The sequence below is a fragment of the Pongo abelii genome, chromosome 1 (assembly GCF_028885655.2).
Source record: "Pongo abelii isolate AG06213 chromosome 1, NHGRI_mPonAbe1-v2.0_pri, whole genome shotgun sequence".
Taxonomy (NCBI): Eukaryota; Metazoa; Chordata; class Mammalia; order Primates; family Hominidae; genus Pongo; species Pongo abelii.
In genome coordinates, this window is record NC_071985.2 from 148,526,731 (window position 1) to 148,547,093 (window position 20,363).

At 40.0% G+C, this 20,363-nt stretch overlaps 1 long non-coding RNA gene across 3 annotated transcripts in view; it reads left to right on the forward strand.

Moving 5' to 3' along the window:
- Positions 1-20,363, forward strand: part of LOC129050383 (uncharacterized) — a 44,595-nt gene that overhangs the window by 18,139 nt on the left and 6,093 nt on the right. The window lies entirely within an intron of this gene.

Here is a 20,363-nt window from a genome sequence, read left to right on the forward strand (position 1 = left end):
TTGCAGCAGGCTGGCAAAAATGAAAAAGAGACTTGACAGGAAATGGAGGTAAAAATTCAAAGATTAATTAAATTCATACATTTTGTCTTAGATTTTATATGGCTCACAATCTGTATAATTTGTCTGATTCTCACAGATTATCCCAAATATTATTTATTATTCATTCAGCAAGCATTTATTTATTTATTTATTTATTTTTGAGATGGAGTTTTGCTCTTGTTACCCAGGCTGGAGTACAGTGGAGCGATCTCAGCTCACCACAACCTCCGCCTCCCGGGTTCAAGCGATTCTCCTGCCTCAGCCGCCCAAGTAGCTGGGATTGCAGGCGCATGCCATCATGCCCAGCTAATTTTTTATTTTTAGTAGAGACAGAGTTTCTCCATGTTGGTCAGGCTGGTCTTGAACTCCCAACCTCAGGTGATCTGCCTGCCTTGGCCTCTCAAAGTGCTGGGATTACAGGCATGAGCCACTGTGCCTGGGCTAACAAGCATTTATGAAATTGAGCACTTTGAAAATAAAGAGGGAGAGATTTCAACTAGAAGGTGAGCTCCAAGAGCACAGGATTTTTGTTTATTTTGTTCACTGCTCTATTCCTAGCACTCAGAACAGTGCCTGGCACATAGGTGATACTCAATATTTGCTGATAAATAAATAAATAAATGAACACTAGTGTGGTTTAAAAATATTCATTTTAGAATAAGAGGTGTATTATGTTACATCAGATGTAGGATTGTGAATATAATAAAGCCTATCAATTAGAAAAGGGCCCTAGAAAGACTTGACATGCAAGTGTCAGAGGAGATATGCTCCTTTGTGTTCAGAGTGGGCAGCTATTTGATGGTCCAGATTATTTTACCTCAAAGGAAGAGTGTGGTTAAATTTTTGTTGTTGTCGTCATTGTTGTTGTTTTTGGAGACAGAGTTTCGCTCTTGTTGCCCAGGCTGGAGTGCAATGGCGTGATCTCCACTCACCACAACCTCCGCCTCCGGGGTTCAAGCAATTCTTTTGCCTAGCCTCCTGAGCAGCTGGGATTACAGGCATGCGCCATCACGCCCGGCTACTTTTGTATTTTTAGTAGACATGGGGTTTCTCCATGTTGGTCAGGCTGGTCTTGAACTCCCAACCTCAGGTGATCTGCCCGCCTTGGCCTCCCAAAGTGCTGGAATTACAGGCGTGAGCCACCGTGCCTGGCCGAATGTGGTTAAATTTATCTTTTTTCATTTTTACTCCTACTTAGAAGGTAAAAAGACTCTTATTCATAAAAACAATGAATTAGTTCTATTTATTAGTCTTTCTGTGTTCATTTAATGCCTGTGTCTAAGGAACCTAAGGCATTGACCAGGTGGTCTTATTAAACCTCACAGCTCAGCAAGGAAGTTGTGAGCAGAGCCAGCTCTTGGGGTAGGCAGTGTGTACTTCTGCCTATGGCAGAAGCTCCTACGGCAGTGCCATGCCAACTGTCACTAGAGTTTCTGTTTTTGAATTTTGTGTTTGCTGTTTCTCTATTTCTGTATGTTTCTTAGAACCAGAAGTAAGGAGATGGGGAATTAGAGTTGGAGATCTGCAATGCTGCTGAACGACTTGGCTGGCACCCTCCCTCAGCCCCCTTCTTTCCTCTCTACCTAGCTCTGAACATCTTTTTCCTCCTTTGCTCCTCCAGTGGCAAAGTCAAAGTGGGCACCAAATGCAGACTTGGCCAAGTGAGCTACCCAGGTGGGGGGGCACCATCACCTCTCTTTTGTTGTCTCAGGATTCACAACTTCAGAGTAACCTTTTGGAAGTTAGGCTGTGTCTATGGCAGTAAGAACAGAAGTTCTGCCTTAGGCTTTAGCCATTATACTGTGCTATAAAAACCATGTAACATAGCCTAATACTTTTATGTTGCAGTTGAAGTGTTATGGGATTTTGTTTTATAAGAACTTAAATCCAACACATAAATCTCTCTCAGATCAGCCAGGCTTTGTGTTTTTTCCTTTTGTAACTCATTCTGAGTTGATCTAAGACAAACATTCCTAAACTAGCTGGGTAGAAAGGACACTGTGGTGTAGCGGGAAAAGCCCAAGAAGGCAAATCAGGGCTCAGTTTTAGATTGGACTTGGTTGCAAACTAGCTTTTTATCCACAGTGAGTCAAGATTCTGGGCCTCACTTTCTTGGTTTATAAACTAAGAGAATTGCATGAAATGAACTATAGCACTGCTTTCAGCTCTCGTCTATTTAGGCTCAAGACCTTTTGCTCCTTCTTTCTACCATTTTGAATAATGGAATATAAAGTGTTGGAAAGAATCCTAGCATCGGCTGAGTAAATGTTAGTTACATCTGAGTTAAATTGAATGTAGCCAATCCTCTCAAGTTAATAGAGGAGGGAATTACATGAGTACAGAAAAATCAAGTTACTTGCTTAGGTCACACAACTAATTAATGGCAGAAACCTGACATTCTAACCACAAATCATGATTTTTTTTTCTCAGGAAAAACTTTTGGTGATCATGGTGGGTGTAGAGGAAGCAGTAGTTTTCACAAAAGTGTTAAATTCTTATTTCTGCTAAGTTGGTTAGCATTGCCTATTATGACAATCCATGAATATCTTGTGCCAAAATGCTGCTGGCTGTTGTGCAGAGACATGTGTTGGTTGCTTTAGAATGAAGCACAGACCAGAAACTCCTGGAGAAAAAAGGCCACCCTGTTTTTTTAATCACTCTCTTTATTTTTTCCTTCTGACTTAACTTTTAAAATTGGGCTGATTGTTCAAATAGTAGAAGAGGTCAGAAAAATCTGTTCAGGCAGACAAGAACCAGGAGTTCTTGTCCAGTCTCTATATGGGGTTTGGAGAATCTGGGTGGCTGAGTGGCATAAACTAACATGAAATTGGTAGCTCTCTTCTCCATACACTATTTTCCTGCATAGAAATGAGTGTTGTCTAAGTATAATTCATCTTCCTCTCTGAGGCTGAGCTCTTTCTGACTTCCCTGTTTCTTTGAACAGTGTCACTTCTTCAAGTTACTCACCTTTCAAACCTTAGTAATCTCTGACTTCTCCCCTTTCTCTGATACACTGAAACAGTTGCTAAACTTCATGGATTCCTCCTTCACAATATGTCCTGCATTGGTTTTACTTCTTCATTCCTATTATTGTTCACATATGTCACTTAAAGTCATATCTTGTGAGTAGTTAAGAATGTGAGTTTGGAGTCAGGTAGAACTGGGTTTGAGTCCTAGCTCTGCCACTTCTTACCTGGTATCATTGCTTAATCTCTTTGTTCCTTAATTACTTTATCTTTAAAATGGAAATAATAATTGTGTTGATCTCAAAGAATTGTGAGAATTAAAGAACATATGTAAAATACTCAGTACAGTGCCTAACATATAAGTGTTCTAGTTTTTTGTGTTTTTTTTTTTTTGAGATGGAGTCTTGCTCTGTCGCCCAGGCTGGAGTGCAATGGCACCATCTGGGTTCACTGCACCTTCTGCCTCCTGGATTCAAGCAATTCTACTCCTCAGCTTCCCACATAGCTGGGATTACAAGCTCCCGCCACATAATAGTAATTATTATTGTTCACCCTCCTAGTTCATCCTACTTCCTCCTAGCAGGTTAATCCCCCTAAAGCCTGGCTCTGACATTGTCTCTTTCTTACCCTCAAAGAGAAGCATAGTCTCAGGGCTGTTGAAAGTTGGCCTCCGCAGCTGGACAGCCTGAGTTACCATTTACTAGCTGTGTGATCTTGAGCAGCTTCTTAACTTCTCTTCGCCTCAGTTTTCTTATCTGTAAGACAAGGATAATAGTATCTACTTCAAAGGGCTACTATGAAATTAATATTATTTAATATTAATAGTATTTTTAAATGTTTAGAATAGTAAAATGTTTTAAAATTTAAAACAAATTTAAATTGTTTAGAATTAATGTTTATCAATATTAGTGTTTGATAAATAAAAACTTACACTGACTTCTTGAATATCTGCTATTTCATGAATATGCTTGGTATTTCTCTGTATTCATTTCCTTGATTTTGCTGTTTTACCCACATACGATACAGGGTGGATTAGTGGAAAGAGTACTTCTAGCCATGGGAGAATAGTAGGTTGTACTTATGTGCCAACTTTGATTTCTTAAGAGTAACTACCTGGAGATCTCTGTTGCAAAAAATTCTGAGGCTTTGCGTGGTTTCAGTGGGAAAGATTGACTAGTTGTGCTTCCCATGGACCCTGAAGGAGAAGTGGACATCTATCTTTACATTTTACCACAATAAAGAAGAACTTACAATGTTTTCAAAATAAAAATAATTCAATCTTCAGGGTATAGATAAATTTTATTTTCTTTTCTTTCCTTTTTTTTTTTTTTTTTTTTTTTTTGAGACAGGGTCTCACTTTGCCGCCCAGGAGGGAGTACAGTGGTGCGATCCCAGCTCACTGCAGCCTTGACCTCCCAGGTTCAAGTGATTCTCCTGCCTCAGCCCCTCAAGTAGCTGGGACTACACGTGCGCGCCACCACACCCTGCTAATTTTTGTATTTTTTTGTAGAGACGGGGTTTCACCATGTATTGAACTCCTGAGCTCAAGCGATCTGCCTGCCTCGGCTTCCTAAAATGCTAGGATTACATGCGTGAACCACTGCACCCGACAATTTTCTTAATACTGAGGGCTAAAGGAAAAGATTTTCCATGGCTCTTTATAAATAATAAATAACTTTCTTCTAATTACTTGAATTCATTAATTTCTCCCAGCATTCCCTGAGGTAGGTAATATTATTGTCTTCATCTCCCTTTTACAGATAAGGAAGCAAAGGCACAAATAAGTTAAATAACTTGCATCAGATCACACAATTAATAAATGGCAGAGCTGGGATTCCAACCCAGACAGGCTAGCTCCGAAGTCTACACTTTTGGCCACTCTACTAAATATGATTCCAGGCAGCACAGGTCTTTTGGTTACTTCTTACGTTTCATTTAACTTTAAAATAAGGTATCTCAATACAATTTGAGTACATTTGATTTAGTGCTTTTGGAGAATTAGTTCTACATGGGCCTTAGTCACTGTTCAAATGTGTATCACTCTGGTGGTTTGGCTTAATCCCACAATAAAATTAAGAATGTCTTGAGCAGTGGATTCAAACCACTTCCTGCAGAGCTCTAGGCTTGGACAGAGATGTTTCTGGGGTCTGAGGGATAGTGATGGTGGGTGTCAAAGGGGTCTGAGCCTCCACTTCCACTTCAACCAGGATACCCTTGTCTTATCTATTTAAAAATTGGGGTTCGAATTGGGATTTATTCTGAAGAAAGGCATCTCTGCCTTTTAAAATGTGTTTGATCATAATTTTACCCAACATGAGAGGTTTCAGAATGAAAACCCAAAGATACAGGAGAAACTGTCCATTTTTGTGCTTGGGTTCAACAAAGTATGGACAGCTATGTAGAACTGTGATCAGAATAAAGGGCATGAGCTAATGCAAATGGACTGAGTGGGAAAACTCAGCAAGATCTATCTGTTCAGATTTTTCTTGGCCTCTCTCTGCAACGGATTTCTTCTCATGGGTATGGAGTAGGACCTCTCTGGAATGAGGGTCTTAATTTCTTTTTTATTTTATTTTATTTTTATTTTATTTTATTATTATTATACTTTAAGTTTTAGGGTACATGTGCACAACGTGCAGTTTAGTTACATATGTATACATGTGACATGTTGGTGTGCTGCACCCATTAACTCATCATGTAGCATTAGGTATATCTCCTAATGCTATCCCTTCCCCCTCCCCCCACCCCACAACAGTCCCTGGTGTGTGATGTTCCCCTTCCTGTGTCCATGTGTTCTCATTGTTCAATTCCCACCTATGAGTGAGAACATGCGGTGTTTGGTTTTTTGTCCTTGTGATAGTTTGCTGAGAATGATGGTTTCCAGCTTCATCCATGTCCCAACAAAGGACATGAACTCATCATTTTTTATGGCTGCATAGTATTCCATGGTGTACATGTGCCACATTTTCTTAATCCAGTCTATCATTGTTGGACATTTGGGTTGGTGAGGGTCTTAATTTCTTTATGGCCAGCTATTACACAGAAAGGTGGTCGTGGGAAAGGTTAGAGTAACATTTTTAGACTTTATGGCTGGCTTTGGGGAAAAGAGGCTCTGGTTTCTATGACCCATTTTAGGGAAGAGGGATTCTAGGTTGTTTTTTTTTTTTTTTGAGATGGAGTCTTGCTCTGTTGCCCAGGCTGGAGTGCAATGGCACCGTCTGGGTTCACTGCACCCTCTGCCTCCTGGGTTCAAGCAATTCTGCTCCTCAGCTTCCCACATAGCTGGGATTACAAGCTCCCGCCACCATGCCTGGCTAACTTTTGTATTTTTAGTAGAGATGGGGTTTCACCATGTTGGCCAGGCTGGTCTCAAACTGACCTCAAGAGATCCGCCTGCCTTGGCCTCCCAAAGTGCTGGGATTACACGCATGGGCCACTGCACCCAGCCCTGGATTCTAGTTTCTAGACTAGGCTTGACTAGAGGGAGGATGAGGGGTGAGAGACAGGAGGGCAGGAGAAGGTCAGAGAGAGACTTTGCTCCGAGGCCGCTTCTTAGGCCTTCACTTCGGATATTTTATTTTTGAGCCCCAACATTAGGCAAGAGCATATGGTTAAGCTGTCTTATTCGTGTATAATAGAAAAAATTATATATAACTTCAATGAATTTTGAAGTATCTTGAGTTTTCAATTAAAAAGATTCTGCTTTTAATAACAAAGCATGCTCAGGTTACCGTGATATCTGAAAAGTTTCCTGCAATCTAGTTTTCATCAAATTCAAATATATGTCAACATTGATTTGATATAGAGGGGAGAATTGAAAAAGAAATGATGTGTAACAATTGGAAGAGGAATCTTTGGATATACTTACAAGAGTCTAGGGAGAGCTCTGCACATACCCCTGTTCTCCAGACACTAATTTGTGAAAATGCAACTCGTTGGGTCACCCAGGCTCCTGGATTAGGCTTTAGGAGTACACCAAGAGAAATATCATATATCTTCAAAAAAGATATAATTCTATTAGCAATCTGTTTTTGGTATCATAAATAATAGGACTGTGGTGCTAATTATTCAAAACTTTGACCCAGTAGCTTGTTTGGACTTGGGATGCATTGCATCATTGTCCTGTAGCAGATTTTCGCTTCTAATTTTGATTTGTTTTAGGCAGATGGCATTTTAAATGACTTTACTTTGGGGAGCACCCACCACCTGAGAAGAGAGTAAGTGGGTTTGGGAGAAAGCTAATAGCAGAAGAAAGCCAGCTTGTTATTAATGTTCTATGCAGAAAATATACCTAGTAGTAATAATTCAGAGTTAATTTTGCAAGCACAACTCATAACTCCAGCTGATTTCTGAGTTTGTTGAGTTGTAACTCTAATCTCCCTGGCACACCTTGTCAATACCTTTATGTCTAAGGGTGAGTTAATCAGATATTGATAGAATTCCAGAAGGAAAACACTGGGTATTCACCGTGGGCAAAGCCCTGGACACCTGCAGATTCCATTTAAATGAAGTAAAGGCTTGAATTACTGCTGAAACAAATTTAACATTTCAAAAGTTGTAGATTTATTTTTGTAGACATTCTTTGTGGTAGACAGGTAGGAGTGGAACTGCTATGTCATATGGTAAATATGTCTTTTTAAAATTATACTTTTAAGTTCTGGGTATATGTGAAGAATGTGCAGGTTTGTTACAAAGGTATACACGTGCCATGGTGGTTTGCTGCACCCATCAACCCGTCATCTACATTAGGTATTTCTTCTAATGCTATCCCTCCTCTAGCCCCCCAGCCCCTGACAGGCCCTGGTGTGTGATGTTCCCCTCCCTATGTCCATGTGTTCTCATTGTTCAACTCCCACTTATGAGTGAGAACATGTGGTATTTGGTTTTCTGTTCCTGTGTTAGTTTGCTGAGAATGATGGTTTCCAGCTTCATCCATGTCCTTGCAAAGGACATGAACTCATCCTTGTTTATGGCTGCGTAATATTCCATGGTATATATGTGCCACATTTTCTTTATCCAGTATATCATTGGTGGGCATTTGGTTTGGTTCCAAGTCTTTGCTATTGTGAACAGTACTGCAATAAACATGTGTCTTTATAGTAATTTATAATCCTTTGGGTATATACCCAGTAATGGGATTGCTGGGTCAAATGGTATTTCTGGTTCTAGATCCTTGAGGAATTGTCACACTGTCTTCCACAATGGTTGAGCTAATTTACACTCCCACCAACAGTGTAAAAGTGTTCCTATTTCTCCACATCCCCTCCAGCATCTGTTTTTTCCTGAGTGTTTTTTTTTTTTTTTTCTGCTATAGTCTTTTTAATGACCACCATTCTAACTGACGTGAGATGGTATCTCATTGTGGCTTTGATTTGCATTTCTCTAATGACCAGTGATGAGCTTTTTTCATATGTTTGTTGGTTGCATAAATGTCTTCTTTTGAGAAGTGTCTGTTCATAGTCTTCACCCACTTTTTGATGGTGTTATTTGTTTTTTTTCTTGTAAATTTGTTTAAGTTCTTTGTAGATTCTGGATATTAGCCCTTTGTCAGATGGATAGATTGCAAAAATTTTCTCCCATTCTGTAGGTTGCCTATTCACTCTGATGATTGTTTCTTTTGCTGTGCAGAAGCTCTTTGGTTTAATTAGATTCCATTTGTCATTTTTGACTTTTGTTGCCATTGCTTTTGGTGTTTTAGTCATGAAGTCTTTGCCCGTACCTATGTCCTGAATGGTATTGGCTAGGTTTTCTTCTAGGGTTTTTATGGTTTTAGATCTTACGTTTAAGTCTTTAATCCATCTTGAGTTAATTTTTCTATAAGGTGTAAGGAAGGGGTCCAGTTTCAGTTTTTTGAATATGGCTAACCAGTTTTCTCGACACCATTTATTAAATAGGGAATCCTTTCCCCGTTGCTTGTTTCTGTCAGGTTTGTCAAAGATCAGATGGTTGTAGATGTGTAGTATTATTTCTGAGGCGTCTCTTCTGTTCCATTGGTCTATATATCTGTTTTGGTACCAGTACCATGCTGTTTTGGTTACTGTAGACAATTAGTATAGTTTGAAGTCAGGTAGTGTGATGCCTCCAGCTTTGTTCTTTTTGCTTAGGATTGTCTTGGCTATACGGGCTCTCTTTTGGCTCCATATGAAATTTAAAGTAGTTTTTTTTCTAATTCTGTGAAGAAAGTTAATGGTAGCTTGATGAGGATAGCATTGAATCTATAAATTACTTGGGGCAGTATGGCCATTTTCACATTATTGATTCTTCCTATCCATGAGCATGGAATGTTTTTCCATTTGTCTGTGTTCTCTCTTATTTCTTTGAGCAGTAGTTTGTAGTTCTCCTTAAAAAGGTCCTCGCATCCCTTGTAAGTTGTATTCCTAGGTATTTTATTATCTTTGTAGCTATTGTGAATGGGAGTTCACTCATGATTTGGCTCTCTGGTTGTCTATTATTGCTGTATAGGAATGCTTGTGATTTTTGCACATTGATTTTGTATCCTGAGACTTTGCTGAAGTTGCTTGTCAGCTTAAGGAGATTTTGGGCTGAGATAATGGAGTAGTCTAAATATACAATAATGTCATCTGCAAACAGAGACACTTTGACTTTATCTCTTCCTATTTGAATACGCTTTATTTCTTTCTCTTGCCTGATTGCTCTGGCCAGAACTTCGAATACTATGTCTAGTAGGAGTGGTAAGAGAGGACATCTTTGTCTTGTGCTGGTTTTCAAAGGGAATGCTTCCAGCTTTTGCTCATTTGGTATGATATTGGCTGTGGGTTTGTCATAAATAGCTCTTATTATTTTGAGATATGTTCCGTCAATACCTCGTTTATTGAGAGATTTTAGCATGAAGGGGTGTTGAATTTTATCAAAGGCCTTTTCTGCATCTATTGAGATAATCAAGTGGTTTTTGTCATTGGTTCTGTTTATGTGATGGATTATGTTTATTGATTTGTATATGTTGAACCAGTCTTGCATCCCAGGGATGAAGCCAACTTGATCATGCAAATAAGCTTTTTGATGTGCTATTGCATTCAGTTTGCCAGTATTTTATTGAGGATTTTAGCATCAATATTCATCAGGGATATTGGCCTGAAATTTTCTTTTTGTGTTGTGTGCCAGGTTTTGGTATCAGGATGATGCTAGCCTCATAAAATGAGTTAGGGAGGATTCCCTCTTTTTCTGTTGTTTGGAATAGTTTCAGAAGGAATGGTACCAGCTCCTCTTTTTACCTCTAGTAGAATTCAGCTGTGAATCCATCTGGTCCTGGGCTTTTTTTGGTTAGTAGGCTATTAATTACTGCCTCAATTTCAGAACTTGTTATTGGTGTATTCAGGGATTCGACTTCTTCCTGGTTTAGTCTTGGGAGGGTGTATGTGTCCAGGAATTTATCAATTTCTTCTAGATTTTCTAGTTTATTTGCATAGTGGTGTTTATTCTCTAATGGTGTTTTGTATTTCTGTGGGATCAGTGGTGATTTCCCCTTTATCATTTTTTATTATGTCTATTTGATTCTTCTCTCTTTTCTTCTTTATTAGTCTGGCTAGCAGTCTATCTATTTTGTTCATCTTTTCAAAAAATCAGCTCCTGGATTCATTGTTTCTTTGAAGGGGTTTTCGTGTCTCTATCTCCTGCAGTTCTGCTCTGATCTTAGTTATTTCTTGTCTTCTGCTAGCTTTTGAATTTGTTTGTTCTTGCTTCTCTAGTTCTTTTAATTGTGATGTTAGGATGTCGATTTTAGATCTTTCCTGCTTTCTCTTGTGGGCATTTAGTGCTATAAATTTCCCTCTAAACACTGCTTTAGCTGTGTCCCAGAGATTCTGGTATGTTGTGTTCTCATTGGTTTCAAAGAGCTTATTTATTTCTGCCTTAGTTTTGTTATTTACCCAGTAGTCATTCAGGAGCACGTAGTTCAGTTTCCATGTAGTTGTGCAGTTTTGAGTGAGTTTCTGAATCCTGAGTGCTAATTTGATTGTACTGTGGTCTGAGAAACTGTTTGTTATGATTTCCATTCTTTTGCATTTGCTGAGGAGTGTTTTACTTCCAATTATATGGTCAATTTTAGAATATGTGTGATGTGGTGCTGAGAACAATGTATATTCTGTTGCTTTGGGGTGTAGAGTTCTGTAGATGTCTATTAGGTCCACTTGGTTCAGAGCTGAGTTCAAGTCCTGAAGACCCTTGTTAATTTTCTGTCTTGTTGATCTGTCTAATATTGACAGTGGGGTGTTAAAAGTCTCCCACTATTATTGTGTGGGAGTCTAAGTCTGTTTGTAGGCCTCTAAGAACTTGCTTTATGAATCTGGGTGCTCCTGTATTGGGTGTATATATATATATATATATATATATATATATATATATATATATATATATACATTTATATGTTTAGAATACCTAGTTCTTCTTGTTGTGTTGATCCCTTTACCATTATGCAGTGCCCTTCTTTGTCTTTTTTGATCTTTGTTGGTTTAAAAACTTTTTTATCAGAGACTAGGATTGCAACCCCTGCTTTTTTTTTGCTTTCCATTTGCTTAGTTAATATTTCTCCATCCCTTTATTTTGAGCCTATGTATGTCTTTGCACATGAGATGGGTCTCCTGAATACAGCACACCAATGGGTCTTGACTCTTTATCCCATTTGCCAGTCTGTGTCTTTTAATTGGGATGTTTACATTTAAGGTTAATATTGTTATGTGTGAATTTGATCCTGTCATTATGTTGCTAGCTGGTTATTTTGCCAGTTAGTTGATGCGGTTTCTTCATAGTGTTGATGGTCTTTACAATTTGGTATATTTTTGCAGTGGCTGGTACTGGTTTTCCCTTTCCATGTTTAGTGCTTCCTTCAGGAGCTCTTGTAAGGCAGGCCTGGTGGTGATAAACTCTGTCAGCATTTGCTTGTCTGTAAAGGATTTTATCTCTTCTTCACTTATGAAGCTTAGTTTGGCTGGATATGAAATTCTGGGTTGAAAATTCTTTTCTTTAAGAATGTTGAATATTGGCCCACACTCTCTTCTGGCTTGTAGGGTTTCTGCAGACAGACCTGCTGTTAGTCCGATGGGCTTCCCTTTGTGGGTAACCCGACCTTTCTCTCTGGCTGCCCTTAACATTTTTTCCTTCATTTCAACCTTGGTGAATCTAATGATTATGTGCATTGGGGTTGCTCTTCTCGAGGAGTATACTTGTGATGTTCTCTGTATTTCCTGAATTTGAATGTTGGCCTGTCTTGCTAGGTTGGGGAAGTTCTCCTGGATAATATCCTGAAGAGTGTTTCCAACTTGGTTCCATCCTCCCCATCACTTTCAGGTACACTAACCAAATGTAGATTTGGTCTTTTCACATAGTCCTATATTTCTTGGAGGCTTTGTTCATTCCTTTTCATTCTTTTTCCTCTAATCTTGTCTTCATGCTTTATTTCATTAAGTTGATCTTCAATCTCTGATATCCTTTCTTCTGTTTGATCGATTCAGCTGTTGATACTTGTGTATGCTTCACTAAGATTTCCTGCTGTGTTTTTCAGCTCCATCAGGTCATTTATGTCCTTCTCTAAACTGGTTATTCTAGTTAGCAATTCCTCTAACCTTTTTTCAAGGGTCTTAACTTCCTTGCATTGGGTTAGAACATGCTCCTTTAGCTTGGAGGAGTTTGTTATTACCCACCTTCTGAAGCCTACTTCTGTGAATTCGTCAAACTCATTCTCTGTCCAGTTTTGTTCCCTTGCTGATGAGGAGTTGTGATCCTTTGGAGAAGAGGTGTTCTGGTTTTTGGAATTTTCAGCCTTTTTATTCTGGTTTTTCCTCATGTTTGTGGATTTATCTACCTTTGGTCTTTGATGTTGGTGACCTTTGGATGAGGTTTATGTTTGGACGTCCTTTTTGTTGATGTTGATGCTATTCCTTTCTGTTTGTTAGTTTTCCTTCTAACAGTCAGGCCCCTCTGCTTCAGGTCTGTTAGAGTTTGCTGGAGGTCCACTCCAGACCCTGTGTGCCTGGGTATCACCAGTGGAGGCTGCAGAACAGCAAAGATTGATGCCTGTTCCTTCCTCTAGAAGCTTCGTCCCAGAGGGGCACCTGCAATATGCCAGCCAGAGCTCTCCTGTATGAGGTGTCTGTCAACCCAATGCTGGGAGGTGTCTCCCTGTCAGGAGGCACAGGGGCCAGGGACCCACTTGAGGAGGCAGTCCGTCCCTTAGCAGAGCACAAGCACTGTGCTGGGAGATCCGCTGCTCTCTTCAGAACCAGCAGGCAGGAAGGTTTAAGTCTGCTGAAGCTGCACCCACAGCTGCCCCTTCCCCCAGGTGTTCTGTCTGAGGGAGATGGGAGTTTTATCTATAAGACCCTGACTGGGGCTGCTGCCTTTCTTTCAGAGATGCCCTGCACAGAGAGGAGGAATCTAGAGAGACAGTCTGACTATAGTGGCTTTGCCCAGCTGCAGTGGGCTCCACCCAGTTCAAACTTCCTGGTGGCTTTGTTTACACTGTGAGAGGAAAACTGCCTACTCAAGCCTCAGTAATGGCAGATGCTTCTCCGCCTGCCAAGCTCAAGCATCCCAGATTGACTTCAGACTGCTGTGCTGGCAACGAGAATTTCAAGCTAGTGGATCTTAGCTTGCTGGGCTCCATGGGGCTGGGATCTGTTGAGCTAGACCAGTTGACTCTCTGGCCTCAGACCCCTTTCCAGGGGAGTGAACGGTTCTGTCTTGCTGGCATTCTAGGCACCACTGGGGTATGAAAAAAAACTCCTGCAGCTAGCTTGGTGTCTGCCCAAGCAGCCGCCCAGTTTTGTGCTTGAAACCCAGGGCCCTGGTGGCATAGGCCCCCAAGCGGATCTCCTGGTCTGTGGGTTGTGAAGACTGTGGGAAAATAATAATATCTGGGCCGGAGTGCACCGTCCCTCATGGCATAGTCCGTCATGGCTTCCCTTGGCTAGGGGAGGGAGTTCCCCCACCCTTTATGCTTCCTGGGTGAGGTAATACCCCACCCTGCCTTGGCACGCCCTCCATGGGCTACACCCGCTGTCTAACCAGTCCCAATGAGATGAGCCAGGTTCAGTTGGAAATGCAGAAATCACCCACCTTCTGCACTGATCTCGCTGGGAGCTGCAGACCAAAGCTGTTACTATTTGGCCATCTTGCCAGCCACCCAAAAGTTGTAGAATTTAAATGGTGATAGGAAACCATCACTTTTTTTACATTTAAAGTTACCTTCTTAAAAGCTTTTGCAAAGAAAATCTTACGGAAGTTCCTACAGAAGGCAAAATCTTGACCTGAAGCAAGGTTGCCTTCTTAGTGCATATTCACACAGAATACCTTCCAGTGGGGTTTTATAAATGCATCTGTGTTGGGTTTCTTGCAACATCGACTTTCACTGAGAAGATAATTTTGGAGAAGTTGTACCAATAGTCATATGGAAAATTATGCTGTTTTTTTCTTTAGTGGTTTTGGGTTGATGGTGATGATTCATGTCTGTGACTTAGCTAAGGAAGTAGAATCTTTGGTTTTTCTGCACAACACTGCCTCCTTGTGTAATGAGAATTATCTTCTAGTCCGCGAGTGTGTATATATACGTGTATATGTGTATATACATATATATCTATATATATGTATATCCATTGTAATTCAGTGGCTTCAGCAACTGAAACCAGATAGGGTGTCTCTTTAAAGAAAATTCGTGTTGTGCCCACACTTGATAATTTCCTTTGATAAGACAAAATGTCTTTTTGTCTGAGATTGTTTGCCCAATTTGACATTATCTATGTTTTTTGCTCTTACTCCTAATCTCTCTTACTGTACCTTTAAGTTGGTGGTGAGGAATAGACATAGTGGATGAAAAGCAAAGCACTACTTTTGCTATTTACTACATCATCTTTGGGAGGTTTTGTGGGATAGAAGACAGAAACCTTTGGATAAATGAAAAAATCCACGAATCAGAGGATGTGATTCATATAAGTGTTTTAATTTTATCAAAAGCAATTAGTTGGCCAGGTGTGGTGGCTCATGTCTGCATTCCTAGCACTTTGGGAGGCCAAGGCAGGAGGACCACTTGAGGCCAGGAGTTTGAGACTAGCCTGGGCAACATAGTGAGAACTCGTCTCTACAAAACTAAAACATTACCAAGGCACAGTGGCATGTGCCTGTAGTCCTAGCTTCTCGGGAGGCTGAGGTGAGAGGATTGCTTGAGCCCAGGAATTCAAGGCTGCAGTGAGCTATGATCGTGTCAGTGCACTCTCGCCTGGGTAACAGAGAGAGACCCTGTTTAAAAAAAAAAAAAAAAAGGCATGGGCAAGGACTTCATGTCTAAAACACCAAAAGCAATGGCAACAAAAGCCAAAATTGACAAATGGGATCTAATTAAACTAAAGAGCTTCTGCACCGCAAAAGAAACTACCATCAGAATGAACAGGCAACCTATAGAATGGGAGACAATTTTTGCAATCTACTCATCTGACAAAGGGCTAATATCCAGAATCTACAATGAACTCAAACAAATCTACAAGAAAAAAAAACAAACAACCCCATCAAAAAGTGGGCGAAGGATATGAACAGACACTTCTCAAAGGAAGACATTTATGCAGCCAACAGACACATGAAAAAATGCTCATCATCACTAGCCATCAGAGAAATGCAAATCAAAACCACAATGAGATACCATCTCACACCAGTTAGAATGGCGACCATTAAAAAGTCAGGAAACAACAGGTGCTGGAGAGGATGTGGAGAAATAGGAACACTTTTACACTGTTGGTGGGACTGTAAACTAGTTCAACCCTTGTGGAAGTCAGTGTGGCGATTCCTCAGGGATCTAGAACTAGAAATACCATTTGACCCAGCCATCCCATTACTGGGTATATCCCCAAAGGATTATAAATCACGCTGCTATAAAGACACATGCACATGTATGTTTATTGCGGCACTATTCACAATAGCAAAGACTTGGAACCAACCCAAATGTCCAACAATGATAGACTGGATTAAGAAAATGTGGCACATATACACCGTGGAATACTATGCAGCCATAAAAAATGATGAGTTCATGTCCTTTGTTGGGACATGGATGAAGCTGGAAACCATCATTCTCAGCAAACTATTGCAAGGACAAAAACCAAACACCGCATGTTCTCACTCATAGATGGGAATTGAACAATGAGAACACATGGACACAGTAAGGGGAACATCACACACCAGGGCCTGTTGTGGGGTGGGGGGAGGGGGGAGAGATAGCATTAGAAGATATACCTAATGTTAAATGAGGAGTTAATGGGTGCAGCACACCAACATGGCACATGTATACATATGTAACTAACCTGCACATTGTGCACATGTACCCTAAAACTTAAAGTATAATTTAAAAAAAAAAAGCAGTTGGTACAAAGTAGTAAAGCTTAATGAATTTGTTACATATTTTTTCACTTTTTCCTATTTATTTTTGGTTCAGGCAGTTGGTGCTATTTGGCTTCATTCAATTCATTCAACAAATATTTGTACCTGTTTAGGAACCAGGCACTCTTTTACTGCAGAGAACAAAATAGAAACACCGTGCCCTCATATAGCTTATTTTCTAGTTGGGAGGACTGACAAAGATACTAAAGTAAAATATATATTATGTAAGATGGTGATAAGTGCTAAGGAGAAAAAATAAAACAGAGAAAGGGGAGAGGTAATGTCCATAGTGGGGAGTAATACTATAGTGTTAGATAGAGTGGCAGGAAATCCCTTAGGTAAGAGGTGAAATATTTGAGTGAAATTGTTGAGGAGTCGGAGAGCAAACCATGGGGATATATGGAAGAAGAATGTTCCATGCACAGTTAATAGCACTTGCAAAGATCCTGACTAGAAAATATGTACTCTACTCCAGCTATGCTATGCAGTACACATGGGGTAGAGTCATAGAAGATGAGGCCAGACAGGATCTAAGAGACTCTATAAGGATTTGGCATTTTAGGTATTGTGCAGTTTTGAGCAAAGAAGTGAAACGTTCTCATTCTTTTTTAAAAATAGGCTGTAGTGCTAATAATGGAATTAAAGAGGGCAAGGGGGAAAATAGAGTGGATGGCTAGAAGACTGGATTTTTATTTTTATTTTTTTGACAGAGTCTTGCTCTGTCACCCAGGCTGGAATGCAATGGCGCGATCTCGGCTCACTGAAACCTCTGCCTCCTGAGTTCAAGCGATTCTCCTGCCTTAGCCTCCTGAGTAGCTGGGATTACAGGTGCCTGGCACCACACCTGGGGCAAAGTTTTGTATTTTTAATAGAGCTGGGGTTTCCTCATGTTGGCCGGGCTAGTCTGGAACTCCTGACCTCAGGTAATCCACCCGCCTTGGCCTCCCAAAGTGCTGGGATTACAGACGTGAGCCACTGTGCCCGGCCTGGATTTTCATTTTATAATCACCCCCATCATTTATTCTGGAATATGCATGCCCTCATGAACTGAGAATTTGTTACTAATTTCCAGGGGTATTTGTCATGATTAAGGCTTGTTATTAATAATGAGTTACCGTATAGTAAAAAAGTTGAACACAAAGTAGGGAATCCTTTCTCGAACATTGAACCATTGGGAGAATAGTAGTCATCAAGCAGATTTTTATTTAAAAAACAAGTGATCAGATTTGGGAATAGAAATACAATCATGATTCTAATTAATATTTTGTGTTTTTAGAAACATTCCATGTTATGAAATTGTGACATGTAGAATGAATTTAGGACATTTAGATGGAAAAAAGCAGTTTGTTCCTGACTGTATTAATGTAAGTTCACACAATTTCAACTAGGAAGATCTGTTGACAAGAAACAATGTTAAAAGATGCTTTCTTTACTTTTATATATAGAAACTCACACTAGTCACACAGCTGGTGTGAAACTTACACCAGCTTTCACACCAGTCCTACTTTCCAGAAAAATCTTTATTTACATTGCACTGTTTGTGTTTTCCTAGAATTACATTAAATGCACTTGACTGCACTGCATTGCTATCATACTGAATTCACTTTATTTTTTGTAATTAATGCTTGGAAAACTTTAACATTATTACTCCCCAAACTAGTCCCTGACAGCAGACTGCGGTTTCTATATATACTGTAAGAGGTTTAGCATATTTTTTAATTTGCAGAGATTCCTTATGGCACCCTTCCGCACAGGTATCATTAATTTGAATCTTAAAATCTATAATAGTGTTGAAGCTGTTCCACTAACACTGAGATGAGAGCTCCCAAGGATCCACCTTCCCCCACGACCCACCGCCAAGAGACTCCCATGGCTTGATACTCACAAAAATCTTTCATTATTTGTTCATTCAACATACATCTGTTGAACACTTACTACATGCAGGCTGCTGTGGGAGGATGAAGATTTTCAAGAGTCAAAAGAAATAGGCTAGTGAATGTACAGATTGCCTCCAATTTATACTTTTCTACTAATAGCAACTGTCCTTAGGTGCTATTAGTCATAAACTAAAATGAATCCTAGCTACATAAAATATTACAAATATGTGTAGAACATCACCTTTTCTTTATTGACCATGGATTTGAGTATCACTGTCTTCTCTCTTCCTCAGGCTTAGAATAGACAAGGATCTATTTTCACTTATCCTTCTACTTCCCATCCATTTCCAAAGTTCTTAAACATTTATTTCACCTTGTCTTATTATAGATGCTAATTCCCTCTCATTAGCCAAACTTGTTAGTTTGACACAAACCCAGTATTCAGACCTTGAGGAATAGCTCTGTCAATTCTAGGAAGGATTATCACCTGTGTTTCCTTAATTATGTTTCCCTTGATACCAGAAAGAATCCCAGCTTTTTGCCTACTCTGGGTTTAGGGCCAGTTTTAGTTGCAGTGTGGAATTTTCCTAAGCACTCCATAGTCTTGTTCAAGGCCCTTCTCCTTTACAGGCCCTCAGGGCCCCCCACGCTGCCCTTTGACTCCTTGAGTTCCCTCAGGATCACTTGACAGACCCCCTTCATCCCAAGAGCACTCTGGGTCTCTCCTAGCCACCTTTCCTTCTTCAATCCTCCATCTAGAATTTTACAGGATGGATTTTTGAACAAACAGGTCCTTATGGATCTCCTTAAACCATGGCAAGTATCAGCGTTCCACCTTTAGGGTAGCTGCTTCATAGAATTATGATCATAGCATATTTTTAGAACTAGAAAAACATTGGAGCTTATCTGTGTTTTTCTGTTTGTTTGTTTTGTTTAATCAGCATGATCTTTGCTTAAACCTTATTTCGACATCTAGTTTATGAAACAAGTAAGAGTGGAGCTGTGCTGGATGGAGGGGCAGTGGGTCCCCACTGTCCTTCAACTTCTCACCTCTGAATTCCCAGAACAGCCTACACATGCCATCAACATATTACTCTACAAAAGACCTCCGAAAACTGCCTGATTTGCTAGATGAAGATTGCCAAAGAGTTTTACTTTGTACTTCCTCCTGCCCCTTGGAGGTCTGATCTCTGTTCTCATGAACTTGAGACTATTGTCTGCCTGCCTCCAACCTACTTAGAGGGTCTCACGCCAGCTCCCTGGCAGTCACAGGCTTAACAACACTTTGCAGCAGTGAGTGTCATGAGGCTAGGTTTGACTGATGAGAGTCCTTGAAAATATTCCAAGAGCCTGTACACAAGTGCTAGGTTTTCTCTTATTATAACATTACACTCTTAGAAATATTTAGCAAAAATAGAGACTTGTGAAAATGTTCTCCTTTCCAGTGACTGTGGTGAGAAAGTACTTCCCCATGAGTCTGCAAAGACACAAAACATTTCTTGTTCTCACTTCAGCTTTTGACCAGCAAAATCCAGCTGAATTTTCTTTCATATCAATTGTTTCTGTCCTCAGAGGAATCTAGATGCATTTGCATTACTTTAGTGGAAGCAGAGGGAGGATTGGCATGAAACTGATAGTTGTGATAGTTTCTGGAAAGGTCCATGTTAGAGAAGAACAGATTGTTTTATTTACGTGCTCCATATGACAATTTAGGACAGATAGAAGATAACCAGGAAGGCTTGATGTAGAAATCTTAATTTAGCTTAGGCCCTGATTTAAAAATAAAATCTATGTGAATGGTGGGGGAAGAAGAAGGGAGCAATTGGAGGACTTCTTCATGTTTTACAGCTGGTAATTAAATTTTGCCATCCTGTTAGACCATATATTTTGAGAAGGCAAGGGAATATAGAAGAAAGCATGTGGGCTGTCAAGTCCTTCCTTCCTTCCTCTATTCATTTTTTTGTCAATAATTTATGATTTATTTTTCTTCCTTCTTCCCTTTCTTTCTTGAAAATTTTTTTAGGCTCCTAAAATGTGCTTGGCATTGTTTGCTGCTAAGGACACAAGACTGAACTACACAGTATGGAGCTTACAGCCTGGGGGACAT